Source organism: Indicator indicator, chromosome 7 (assembly GCF_027791375.1).
Source record: "Indicator indicator isolate 239-I01 chromosome 7, UM_Iind_1.1, whole genome shotgun sequence".
Taxonomy (NCBI): Eukaryota; Metazoa; Chordata; class Aves; order Piciformes; family Indicatoridae; genus Indicator; species Indicator indicator.
The window spans coordinates 39,895,150-39,907,567 of record NC_072016.1 but is presented as its reverse complement, the minus strand read 5'-3'; the positions used below and the strand labels follow the sequence as shown (position 1 = coordinate 39,907,567).

Sequence of the window (12,418 nt, the reverse complement as noted above, 5' to 3'; positions counted from 1 at the left end):
AATTCCCTGTGTTCTTCCTGACCACTTGACCCCCAAGCTGAGAGCAGCCACGCTTGTGCTACAGGTGAGGATGGAATTGCTGCCTGCTGGGGTGTGCACTCACAGTATGCTCTGGCCTTGCTCTTAGATACTCTTAACATTGCTGAACTAAACACCTGGCTGATATTTAACCCTAAATCTGTCCTATTTGGAATTACTCTTGTTGTGAAGCATTCACCCAGGACTTTTTCTTTTTTTCCCTTCAACTGTAGGAAAACAGGTTGCCTTTTTTCACTGTGGAAAAGTTGTGCTGCTTTTTCCATTGGGAAGCTTTAGGCAGCATGGTGTGGTTTGGGAGGGGGAGTGAGCTGTGGAGGAAGTCTCTTGTCTCATCTTCCTGTCAACCCAACCTCAATTGTACCACTTCCACAAAATACTGTTAAAAACTCTCCAGAACCCCTCAATGCAACTTACATATTTCTATGCACGTAGTAAGAAACGCCTTTGTACATAGGGAAAGATCTTGAAATAAAACCCCAGCCAGACAACTAAAACTAATTGAAGGTACTTAAACTGTGTGTGCTTGTCTGTCTGGAGCATCAAAGCATTTCTTAGCTTAGGGGTGTGAGTGAAATGTGTACTGGGATGATCGTAGCCTGCTTCTCTGGGACTCTGGAGGAGGCTGTGGTGACCACCAGTTTCAAGCAGCAGCTACTTTAGCCAATAGAGTTGCTGCTAGAAAAGGGCATGGAGGGTCCTGTGCTTTATAACCATCCTCTTAAATTTTCTGTCACTTGGTGTTATGTTAGTGTATGATGTGCATACTCAGCAGTGGATCTTAAGCTCATGTAATTACTCATGGAGTCAGCTTGTTCTCCAAAGGATCCATTTTTCTGGGGAAACTTTTGTGAGTTTTGTTATCCTTCCTCAACTGAAGAAGTTAGAACTTCATGCTCTGGAGGAGAAAAGAATGGTGTGCCTTGCTTAGATCATTAATGTCTCCCTGCTGAGGGCTCTCTGGAGCTCCCTGTGTTTTCTTAGTCTTTGTGTATAGGTTTCTGCTGTGCCTCTTGGGCTGAGAAGTCAGGTTCCTGGGTAAGCTGTGGTAGTATTTACAGAGGAGAGACTGCACAGTTTTCTGCAGGCAGGATGAAATGAAAGATGTGAATCCTTTGAAGTCTCAGAGGGGCTTTGAAGCAGTATCCCATGAGCATTACACTTTTCAGGTGTTGTTTGAGGAAGTCATCAGATAGATGTAGATCTAGAATGTGGAAACAACCATTTTTGTGGGTTTTGAGCATATTAAGTTCCGTAGCAATCAGGTTAGGTTTATTACAAAAGCATGTTGCAGGCTGTCCCTCTTGCTAGGGTCACATTCCTCCTGGAATTGACAGGGCAGGGTGGTGGTTTGAACTAGATGCTCTTTAATCACAGAATGTTGTGGGTTGAAAGGGACATCCAAAGATCATCCAGTGCAATCTCCCTGCCAGAGCAAGATCACCCAGAGTAGGGACATCCAAAGATCATCCAGTGCAATCTCCCTGCCAGAGCAAGATCACCCAGAGTAGGTCACATAGGAACACATCCAGGCAGGTTTTGAATGTCTCCAGAGAAGGAGACTCCACAACTTCTCTGAGCAACCTGTTTCAGTGCTTTCAGAGTGCCCTTCACAGTGAAAATTTTTCCTTGTGTTCACATGGAGCCTCCTATGCTCCAGCTTGCACCCGTTGCCTCTTGTCCTATCATTGGACATCACTGAGCAGAGCCTTGACTCCATCTTCCTGACACTCACCCTTCATATCTTAATCAACATGAATGAGGTCACCCCTCAGGCTCCTCTTCTCCAGGCTAAAGAGCCCCATCTCCCTCAGCCTTTCCTCAGCAGGGACATGTTCCACTCCCTTCAGCATCTTTATGACTCTGTGCTGGACTCTTTCAAGCAGTTCTCTGTCCTTCAAGGTCCTTCCCACCCCAAACCATCTCTGATTCATACCAAGTTTTCAGTGACCTTGCTGGTGCACAGAATTTTAACACATGTTAATGCAGTAGGGCTCAGGATGCCTTTGTACAACAATAAAAAAACACCTTAGCTGTTAATTTTCCAGATGCTGTGTGTTCCTGCTGGGATGTTGCTGGGACTTCAGTGGAAAAGTATGTTGCTGTAGGTGTGACTTAGAGTGGGGATGATGCTGTTTGGGATAATTCAGTAGGAAATAGTTCATAGAATCATAGAATGGTTTGGGTTGGTAGGGACCTCCAAAGGTTATCTAGTCCAATGCCTCCACTAGATCAGGTTGCTCACAGCCTTGTTGAGCCTGACCTTGAATATCCCCAGGGATGGGGCCTCAGCTACCTCCATGGGCAACCTGTTGCACTGTTCCCCCACCCTTATGGTGCGAACTTCGTGCTAACATCCAATCTAAATCTCCTGTTCTCTGATTTCAAACCATTGCCCCTTGTCCTATCCCTCCAGGCCTTTGTAAACAGTCCCTCTGCAGCCTTCTTGTAGCCCCCTTCAGGTACTGGGAAGCTGCTGGTAGGTCTCCCCAGAGCCTTCTCTTCTCCAGGCTGAACACCCCCAGCTCCCTCTGCCTGTCCCAAGGTCTTTTGAGTGTTGTAGCCAGCATTGTGTGCCTTCAGAAGAATATTATTACTTCTTTGTTTTAAACAGAATGGTTTTAAAAGAGGTGTGTTGCAGGTTACATTGCTGCCTCTTAGTGATGGTTATACCTCCGTTGGGTGATATATTTGATGCTTTTAGTAAGAAATGCAAGGACTCCCACTAAAATCTGAGTTGAAATGCACTCTCTCTGCCTGAGCACATATCATCCAGAAGTATTTGGCAGGCTTGTCCCTCAATGAAAGATTTAAGGTACAATAAACCAGAAAAAAATAGTCAGCTTGACTGCTTAGATCATCCTTTGTTTTACTGCAGCTTCTGTAGCATTATCTGAAAAGTCCTTGGCTGGTAAATTCTGGGTTATCTTTGTCTTCTATCTTGTTTGTGAGTGCAGTGACTGTGTTCTTTCCCTTAAAGAAACCTGCCACAAAGTTTCCTTTCATGCATTTTGAATTTAATCTCCATCCAGTGCAATTTTCCATGGCAGTCTCACCATGGCTTGGAGCTGGCAGGGCAACCATGTGAGGAGATCCTGTTGTAAGGCCTGTTGTGACAGGACAAGGGGTGATGGCTTTACACTAAAAAAGAGGAAATTTAGACTGGAGAGAAGGAAAAATCTTTTACACTGAGGGTGGCCCTCAGGTTGCCCAGAGAGGTGGTAGAAGCCCCATCCCTGGAACTATTCCAGGTCAGGTAGTCTGGGGCTCTGAGCAACCTGCTGTAGTTGCAGATGTCCCTGCTGACTGCAGTGGGATTGGAATGGATGATCTGTAAAAGGTCTCTTCTGACCTAGAGCATTCTGTGATTCTCTGGCCCTCTTGTCTGGGATGGCACTACAGTGGATGTGGGGTAGGAAAAGGTAGAACAAACTGAAGTGCTGATCCTGTAACTGGGAATTTTCTGTTGGGGCTGGTGCAGGGTAGGAATGTGCAGCTGAAGGCAGGCCAGCTGCTTCTGCTGGTTTAGAACAGCCTTAAATGCTTTGCATAAACAGCCTTTGACTTGTTACAGGATTTGCTTTCTGTCCCTGCAGGCTGTGCCAGCTTTTCACCCTTCCTTTACTCTCCACAGAGCAAATCAGTGCCTTCCAGTAATGGTTTGCAGATTGTTTTTACATACCTGGGATGTGTTTTCCTAAGTCTTCAGGATCTCTTTGAGATTTTTCTCTAACTATTAGAGTTTATATCTCTTAGAATTGAAACCCTAGATCCTCACATAGACAACAAGAAAGAAGGTCATGGTTTGAGACAAGCAACACAGCAGAGAGCAGTGCTTGAAACACGAGACCTGTGAATGAATGTGAGGCTTCCGAATTTGCAGTGTGTCAGTCTGTGGTGCAAAGCTGACCTGAGACACTGTCACAGCCAGACCCAGTGTCTGTACAGAATCATAGAATGGCTGAGGTTGGAAAGGACCTCAGAGGTCATCTATTCCACAACCCCCTGCCATGGCAGGGATGTCTCTCAACCAGACTTGGTTGCCCAAGGCCTCATCCAGTCTGGCTTTAAACACCCCCAGGGAGGAGGGATCCACAAGTGCTCTGGGCAACCTATTCCAGTGTCACATCACCCTTGTACTGAAGAACTTCTTCCTAAGATCCAGTCTAAACCTACTCTCCCTCAGCTTAAAACCATTCCCCCTTGTCCTCTAGACACCCTTATGAAAAGTCCCTCTCAGGCCTTCCTGCAGGTTCCCTTGAGGTATTGGAAAGCAAGTCTTCTGTTCTCTAGGCTGAACAACCCCAGCTCCCCTCAGCCTTTCCTCATAGCAGAGACTAGTTGTGTTATCTAACACCACTGTAACATCTGTGTTTGCTTTAGTTTAATGCAAACTTTCCATCTCTGACATTTTTGCCTTGAGAGATAGAGGAGGCTGCCTTATGTCAATGTTAAAGAGTGCAGGAGGATTGTCCCTCCACTAGATGCTCTGTGTGCTGACTGTTGGACTCTCCTAGCTCCAGCACTGATGTGAAGAGGCTTTTTGTTTTAACACCTCTTCTTGTGGTCTTGTAAGAATGATTTTTATCCTGTCCTCTGAAGGTTTCCTTTAGTTTCCTGCTGTTTCCTTTAGTGTAGTCCCTATCTTTCTCTTGGCTGAAGTTTTGATGGACTGCAAAGTAAAACTCCACTATCTGCTTGATGGATCTTTTTGGTTTCCTGGCTGCAAGGAGGGAGGATGGTGGTAGATCATAGAACTGAATCATAGAATTGTTAGGGTCGGAAGGGACCTCAAGGATCATCTAGTTCCAACCTCCCTGCCATGGGCAGGGACACCTCACACTACAGCAGGTTGCTCACAGCCACATCCAGCCTGGCCTTAAAAGTCTCCAGGGATGAGGCTTCCACCACCTCCCTGAGCAACCTGTTCCAGTGTCTCATCACCCTCATGGTGTAAAACTTCTTCCTAACATCCAATCTCAATCTCCCTACTTCTGGTTTTCTCCATTCCCCCATGTCCTATCATTAACTGACATCCTAAAAAGTCCCTCCCCAGCTTTCTTGGAGCCCCCTTCAGATACTGGAAGGCCACAAGAAGGTCTCCTGGGAGCCTTGCCTTCTCCAGACTGAACAGCCCCAGTTCTCTCAGTCTGTTCTCATAGGAGAGGATCTCCAGCCCTCTGATCATCCTCATGGCCCTTCTCTGGACATGTTCCAGCACCTCCAAATCCTTCTTGTACTGGGGGCTCCAGAACTGGATGCAGTACTGCAGGTGGGGTCTCACCAGAGCAGAGCAGAGAGGGAGAATCACTTTCCTCGACCTGCTGGCTATGCTTCTCTTAATGCAGCCCAGGATGTGATTGGCATGAGGATTGGGTGTGGATGGCAGGGGTCAGGCACTGGGACTCATCTGCTTCTCTGCTTCCTGGGTGGTTTGCTCCAGATCAGCACGTGAGCAGACATTTGCTATCTGCCTGGCCACCTTGGATGGAGCCAAGTGTTTGTTGCCAGCTTTTTCATGCTGCAAGTGAGCTCCTCAGGTCATGTCCTAAAAGCACAAGGCACTAGCCAGGCTTATCCATGTTCTTTCTTTCTTTCTCTCTGAAGTTCAAGCTAATCCAATAATGTGTTGCTGGAAAGGCAACTGCAGCAGCTCAGACTTGCTTTTCGTTTTTTGGGGGGGAACTCTTCTCCTGAATTCCCCAGGGAATTGCCATCTGGTAGATGAGACACAGACACTGCAACTTTTATTTTCTTTTTTTTTTTTTTAGTAAGGTTTTAATTTAAAATTTCTTTGGATAAGTGCCATCAAAATTTGATCCTTTGGGTAGGAGAAACATTTTTTTTTTTTTTTAAAGGAGCACGTGACCGTGGCTGGGGTAGGTGACAGAATGGGAAAGGGGAAAATTACAGTCACAGCTTGAAGGCTGTTCCCTCAAGGGAGATTCTAGTCCCCTGCATTGCTGGGGACTGTCTGAAGGAGTAAGCCAATAGTTTATGCTGGCTAAAGGTGCTGTTTACAGTGCTGGTGCCCCAGGTGTAGCCTGTTTACTTTGTTTGGATACTCTCATTTTTCACTTGTTTGTCAAAAGCTGCAGTCTGTGGTGGCTGCATCCAGTCAGAAGTCCTTCAGCTACTCAGTGCAGGTTAGGCTTGAGCTTGCCAAGTGATGTTTCTTCTGCCATTGCAGTTGTCACCAAAGTAAGTACACTAAACATTCAAAGGCCTATCTCAGTGAGTGAAGACTTCTCTCTCCCTTTCAGGAAAAGGCCAAGCTACTGCTGATCTACAACTTCACCGATAATCCAGTTGTAATTACTAATAATGCTTCCTGAAACCTAAATCAAAAGTCTTGTGTGCATTGTCTTTGCTGCTTAGCACTGAAGATCAGTTCATTTATGTTCAGTCTTAATTAGGGTTTTAATTTTCAGGTTTTAATCCAAGCTCTGCAGCAGTGTTTGAGGTTTGTGACTCTTCTCTAGCCGATTTGCTTGAGTCTAGGGCAGAGCTTCAGCAGCAACTGAGAAGAGGTGGTCCTGGGGTACATTAAGAAAGGTGTGTCCAGCAGGTCTTAGGGAAGTTCTCTTCCCCCTCTACTCTACCCTGGTGTGACCACACCTGCAATACTGTGTCCAGTTTTGTGCTCCCCAGTAGAGACAGGGATCTGCTGGAGTGAGTCCAACAGAGAACCACTAGGATGGTTGTGGGATTTTAAGAAAGGCTGAGACACCTGTGGCTGTTTAGCCTTGAAAGGAGAGGGCTGGGAGGGAATCTTACCAATGGCTATAAATATCTGAGGGGTGGGTGTCAAGGTGAAGGTGCCAAGCTCTTTTCAGTGGTGCCCAGTGATAGGACAAGGAACAATGGGCGCAAGCTGGAGCACAAAGGTTCCACCTCAACATGAGGGAAAAACTTCACTGTGAGTGACAGAGCACTGGAACAGGCTGCCCAGAGAGGTTGTGGAGTCTCCTTCTCTGAAGATACTCATAACTCACCTGAATGTGTTCATGTGTGACCTGCCCTAGGTGACCCTGCTTGGCAGTGGGTTGGACTAGATGATCTTTGGAGGTCCCTTCCAACCCTTCACATTCTCTGCTTTCTTCTGTAGAGCACTTGCTGTTTCAAGATGATCTGCAGTTCCTAGCAGAATGTTTTCATGCAGCTTCAAAGCCCAGATGCAGAGCTTAAAAATAGGGGAGGGATTAGAACAAGTGATGTTAACAAAGAAACCTGCATTTTCCTTGAGTTCACAACAGCTAATAGTAAGGATGCATGCATGAACCTGAAGGCTCAATTACTTCTACACCTGTGTGTACAAGTGGTAATTTAACAAGTTGGATTCCTGCGAGCCAGCCATGGTTTTGCTGTTTTATTTCCACTTTGTGTCTTGTGATGCTAAATGGTCAATTTGGCAGAGTAAAGCAACTGGTGAGGTGAGGATGGCATAAATAAAGGAACCTTAATGGATTTCACCCCCTGTAAATCGTTACACTCAGTGAGCCACATTAATGGTGAGCTGATTGCAGAACACCAACACAGGTGCTCAGTGCAGTCTTGGACTGAGTTTTCCATCGTGGTATGAAGTGCAGTTGTGTGGCTTTAGCTGCAGCTGCATTCAGAGCAGGAGGAAGGTTAACACTGAATCCTGGCTGGTTGAGGGATGCCACAGATCATCCCAAGGGGTGGAAGAGCCATGGCTGGGTGTAGCTGCAGAGCTGGGAAGTGTGTGTTTTCAGGGCTGAGGATTTTAGGAGGAGGTGTGAAACCCTTCCTGTAACCTGGGCTGCATCAAAAGCAGTGTGACCAGCAGGATGAGGGAGGGGATTCTCCTCTCCTACTCTGCTCTTGTGAGTCCCCAGATAGAGCACTGAGGCCAGTTCTGGTGTCCCAGTGTAAGAAGAACATGGAACTGTTGGAGTGGGTCCAGAGGAGGGCCACAAAGATGATCAGAGGGCTGGAGAACCTCCCCTGTGGGGACAGGCTGAGAGAGAGAAGGCTCCAGGAAGACCTTACAGCAGCCTTCCAGTACCTGAAGGGAGCCTACAGGAAAGCCAGGAAGGGACTTCATACCAGGGCTTGTAGTGATAGGATGAGGGGAAATGGCTTTCAGCTGGAAGAGGGCAGATTCAGACTGGAGATTAGGAAGAAATTCTTTCCAGTGAGAGTGGTGAAACACTGGAAGAAATTGCCCAGGGAGGTTGTGGATGCCCCCTCCCTGGAGGTGTTCAAGGCCAGGTTGGATTGAGCCCTGGAACAACCTGGTCTACTGTGAGGCCCCTCTGCCTGTGGCAGGGAGGTCGGAACTAGATGATCTTTAAGGTCCCTTCCAACCCAACCCATTCTATGAATCTATGAATTACATTTAAAAAGAAATAGCCTGGCTATGGCTTTCAGCAGGTTTCTGCTAAAGACCTGTCAGCATGTGATGGATTGATGCTTTCTGGAGTCTCCATCAATTTGAGCAGTGCTCTGAAACAAATGTGGTTCCCCTCTCTAGTGAAATTAATGTGACCAAATATTGCCCCACTCTTGATTACTTGAGAAGAAATTACTTTTGCTGCTAGATAGCATTTTCATTCTCAAAACTGATTTATGCATCATAGTAAGCTAATAACTTCAGTAATGTGAGTAATCCTTTATCTGAAGATTGCACTGGGTAAGGTGGGAAATGGGAATTGCAGGAAGGAAAAAAGAGCAGGAGAGGTTCAGTCTCTCTTGGGGATGGGGGAAGGAGTGGATCTGTGAGCCTCAGTAGCTGGAATCCACCCCCTTGTATGAATGACTCTTGTACAAATCTCTCTTGGTGGTACCAGTTTGTAAATGGAAAGTGTAGAGAACTGCAGGGAGAAAAAATTGCTCATTTTGGTGGAGGCATGTTTGGAGCTAGGAGGTTTTGTTCTCCCTGGTTTCTGTATCAGATTAAGTCACTCTGTATTAGCATTGATGGTGAAACTGCTTTCCCAATAGCTTTGCCCTTTCCTTTCTGTCTTGACTTTTCCTTGTAGTTTCCCCCCCCATTGTAGTGTTTTCTTCCCCACTTCCCAATAATCTTTCTGAGAAGACGGAGACAGGAGAGCTGGGAGCTGAGACCTGTGCTCCTCTACTGCTGGTTCTCTGCTTCATCACCTGCTGGCTTTGCTGAACAGGGGTGAGGTACAACTGACAGTCAGGGTTTGAGATGGAAGTGGGTGAGGAATTTTCCTACAGGGGCTGCTGGATCAGGATGCCTTGGTGCACTCTGGCAATATCAGACTTTGCTTTTTGATAAGCATAACAGCTCCAGAAAGCTCTTTCAGTTCTTAGTGACTCTATCTCAGCCAGGCCCTGCAGAAGTCTTTAGGCTGAAGCAAATGCTTTGTAAATGCAGATTTTTTTTTTTTTTTTAATATTTTAGTTCTTACTGCATAACAATATTTAAGTCTACAGCTGACTTTCTCCACTCTCATGCAAGCTTACCACAGTCTAGTAAAATTATTCAACTAAAAGGTTCCTGTGAACCATTCTCTGATGAAAAATTAACCCCCTATCAGCATATTCACTTACTGTTCTCCCACTCACATGCTTGTGTCACCAAGGGCAGCTTCAGCATCAAAAAAGTGTACTTCATCTTCAAAATCCAGGCTGTTCTGGGGTGCCCAAAAGGACTACAAAGCAAAGTTCAGTGCTGTGGAGTACCCAAGTGCAAACTGGTGCTGGGCTGCTTAGAGCTTTCAGTCTTGAAACCATCAACTAGCTAGGGTTCTGGAAAATTAGGAGCAAGCCTTTTTGTTCTTTTGGTATCTGATAAAGGATGCAAGAGAGTTGGGGGTCTGGTGGTTCTTACGTGCACCTATTAAAATCCAGAGTGGGGCTGCTGGTGCTCTGGACATAAGGAGGAGAATCTCAGCATGGTGGGGATTGGAAAGGCCCTCTGGAGATCACCTAGTTCAACCCCCCTGCTAAAGCAGGGTCACTCAAGCACAGGTTGCCCAGGATCACATCCAAGCAGGTTTTGAAAGTCTTCAGAGAAGTGTAGAGCCTGGCTGAATCTCCTTGTGAAGCAGACTAAGTTGTCTGGGGCAACAGAATACCAACAGTAAACCAAAATGTGTAGAGCTCTTGAAAGAATTTAGCTTTTCATCTTTTAAAGCAACCAGGGTATCCTCAGTTTGAATGCTGCCCATCGGATCCCCACTCGGTGCTTTACTGATGGGTTTGTGGGTTCCCTGGATGACCAAGGCACTAACATCTTTAATACTCAATTACAAATCCATGAGGATTAGTGATCTTCCATCCTGCCAGCTGCGTGTACCCATAGAGCAGGGCCCTGAGTGCAGCAGCTGGGGTAGAAGCACAGCTTCAACCATGGAGGCAGGGCACCAAAAAAACATGATGAAGTGATCTGAGAGAGCCAGGTACCAGGATAGGCTGTCAGATCTCTTGGTGGAAGTTTAAGGTGAGAGATGGAACTTCTTGGGTTTTTTTTTTTTTTTTGTGTGTTTGTTTTTTTTTTGTGTGTGTGGTTGTTTTTTTTTTGTGTGTGTGGTTTGTTTTTTTTTGTGTGTGTGTGGTTTTTTTTTTTTGTGTGTGTGTGCTTTTTTTTTCAGTTTGAATCTTTGGGGTGTGAGGGTTTTGCTTTGGTGGAACAACTCATATTTATTGGTGCAGCGGACAGTCAATAAAAGCCAACTTTAGGCTTTAAGTCTTCCAGTCTATTGGTTGGCTCTTCTGCTTTAAAAAAAATAATGATTATGTCTTGGGCATGAATAAAAGCAGATATGGGGAAAAAAATAGAAATAAAAGAAAACAACACCAACCAACTATTTCCTTTGTCCAAGGATATTAATTCATCCTCTAAAAGGAACTGTAGAGCAAGAACTTAAGGTAAGACTTACTTATGTCTTAAAAACAATAATCAAACCTGCAGGTTCCTTGTAGCATAAATGCTAGAACATTATGATAACTTCAGTGTTTGTTCCTTACTGTCAGTATTTTGGAGTTAAGTGTTTGGTTTCTTTCTCTGAGCTACTTTATTGTAGCCTATTAAAAAATCATAATCGTTTGGAGCATTGAGTTGTGCAGGAATTGAGCTTGTCTCGTAGTGTAAGCTTTAATCACATTGGTGCTTGGTGGGTTTATACTTTCTCAGTTGTATTCCTTATCCTGCTGCAGCTTTTCATTCATACATTCACTGAATGGTTGAAGTTGGAAGGGACCTTAAAGATCATCTAGTTCCAACCCCTCTGCCATGGGCAGGGACACCTTCCACTAGACCAGGTTGCTCAGGGCCTCATCCAACCTGGCCTCGGACACCTCCAGGGAGGGGGCATCTGCACCCTCTTCCAGTGTCTCAGCACCCTCACTGGAAAGAATTTCTTCCTAATCTCCAGTCTGAATCTGCCCTCTTCCAGCTGAAAGCCATTTCCCCTCATCCTATCTCTACAAGCCCTGGTATGAAGTCCCTTCCTGGCTCTCCTGTAGGCTCCCTTCAGGTACTGGAAGGCTGCTGTAAGGTCTTCCTGGAGCCTTCTCTCTCTCAGCCTGTCCCCACAGGGGAGGTTCTCCAGCCCTCTGATCATCTTTGTGGCCCTCCTCTGGACCCACTCCAACAGTTCCATGTTCTTCTTACACTGGGACACCAGAACTGGCCTCAGTGCTCTATCTGGGAACTCACAAGAGCAGAGTAGGAGAGGAGAATCCCCTCCCTCATCCTGCTGGTCACACTGCTTTTGATGCAGCCCAGGTTACAGGAAGGGTTTCATACCTCCTCCTAAAATCCTCAGCCCTGAAAACACACACTTCCCAGCTCTGCAGCTACACCCAGCCATGGCTCTTCCACCCCTTGGGATGATCTGTGGCATCCCTCAACCAGCCAGGATTCAGTGTTAACCTTCCTCCTGCTCTGAATGCAGCTGCAGCTAAAGCCACACAACTGCACTTCATACCACGTTGGAAAACTCAGTCCAAGACTGCACTGAGCACCTGTGTTGGTGTTCTGCAATCAGCTCACCATTAATGTGGCTCACTGAGTGTAACGATTTACAGGGGGTGAAATCCATTAAGGTTCCTTTATTTATGCCATCCTCATCCTCCTCAAGCTTCAGTCCATTCCCCCTCATCCTATCACAACAAGCCCTTGTAAAAAGTCCCTCTCCAGCTTTCTTGTAGGCTGCTATAAACTCTCCCTAGAGTCTTCTCTTCTCCAGACAGAACAGCCCTGACTCCCTCAGCCTGTTCCCATAGAGGAGGGTTTCCAGCCCTCTGATAAATTTTGTCGTCTCTGGACCTGTTCCAGCAGCTCCATGTCTCTTTTATGCCTGGGGACACCAGAACTAGACTCAGTTCTCTAGGTGTGATCTCACAGGAGCAGAGGGGCAGAATCCCCTCCCTGTCCTGCTGCTCT

At 46.2% G+C, this 12,418-nt stretch overlaps 1 protein-coding gene across 1 annotated transcript in view; it reads left to right on the top strand.

The window, feature by feature from the left end:
- Positions 1 to 12,418, top strand: part of MICU1 (mitochondrial calcium uptake 1) — a 145,368-nt gene continuing 132,950 nt past the window's right edge. The window contains exon 1 of the mRNA XM_054382170.1: positions 1 to 64. The gene's annotated coding sequence lies outside the window, so the exon portion shown is untranslated. The remainder of the gene's footprint in view (positions 65 to 12,418) is intronic.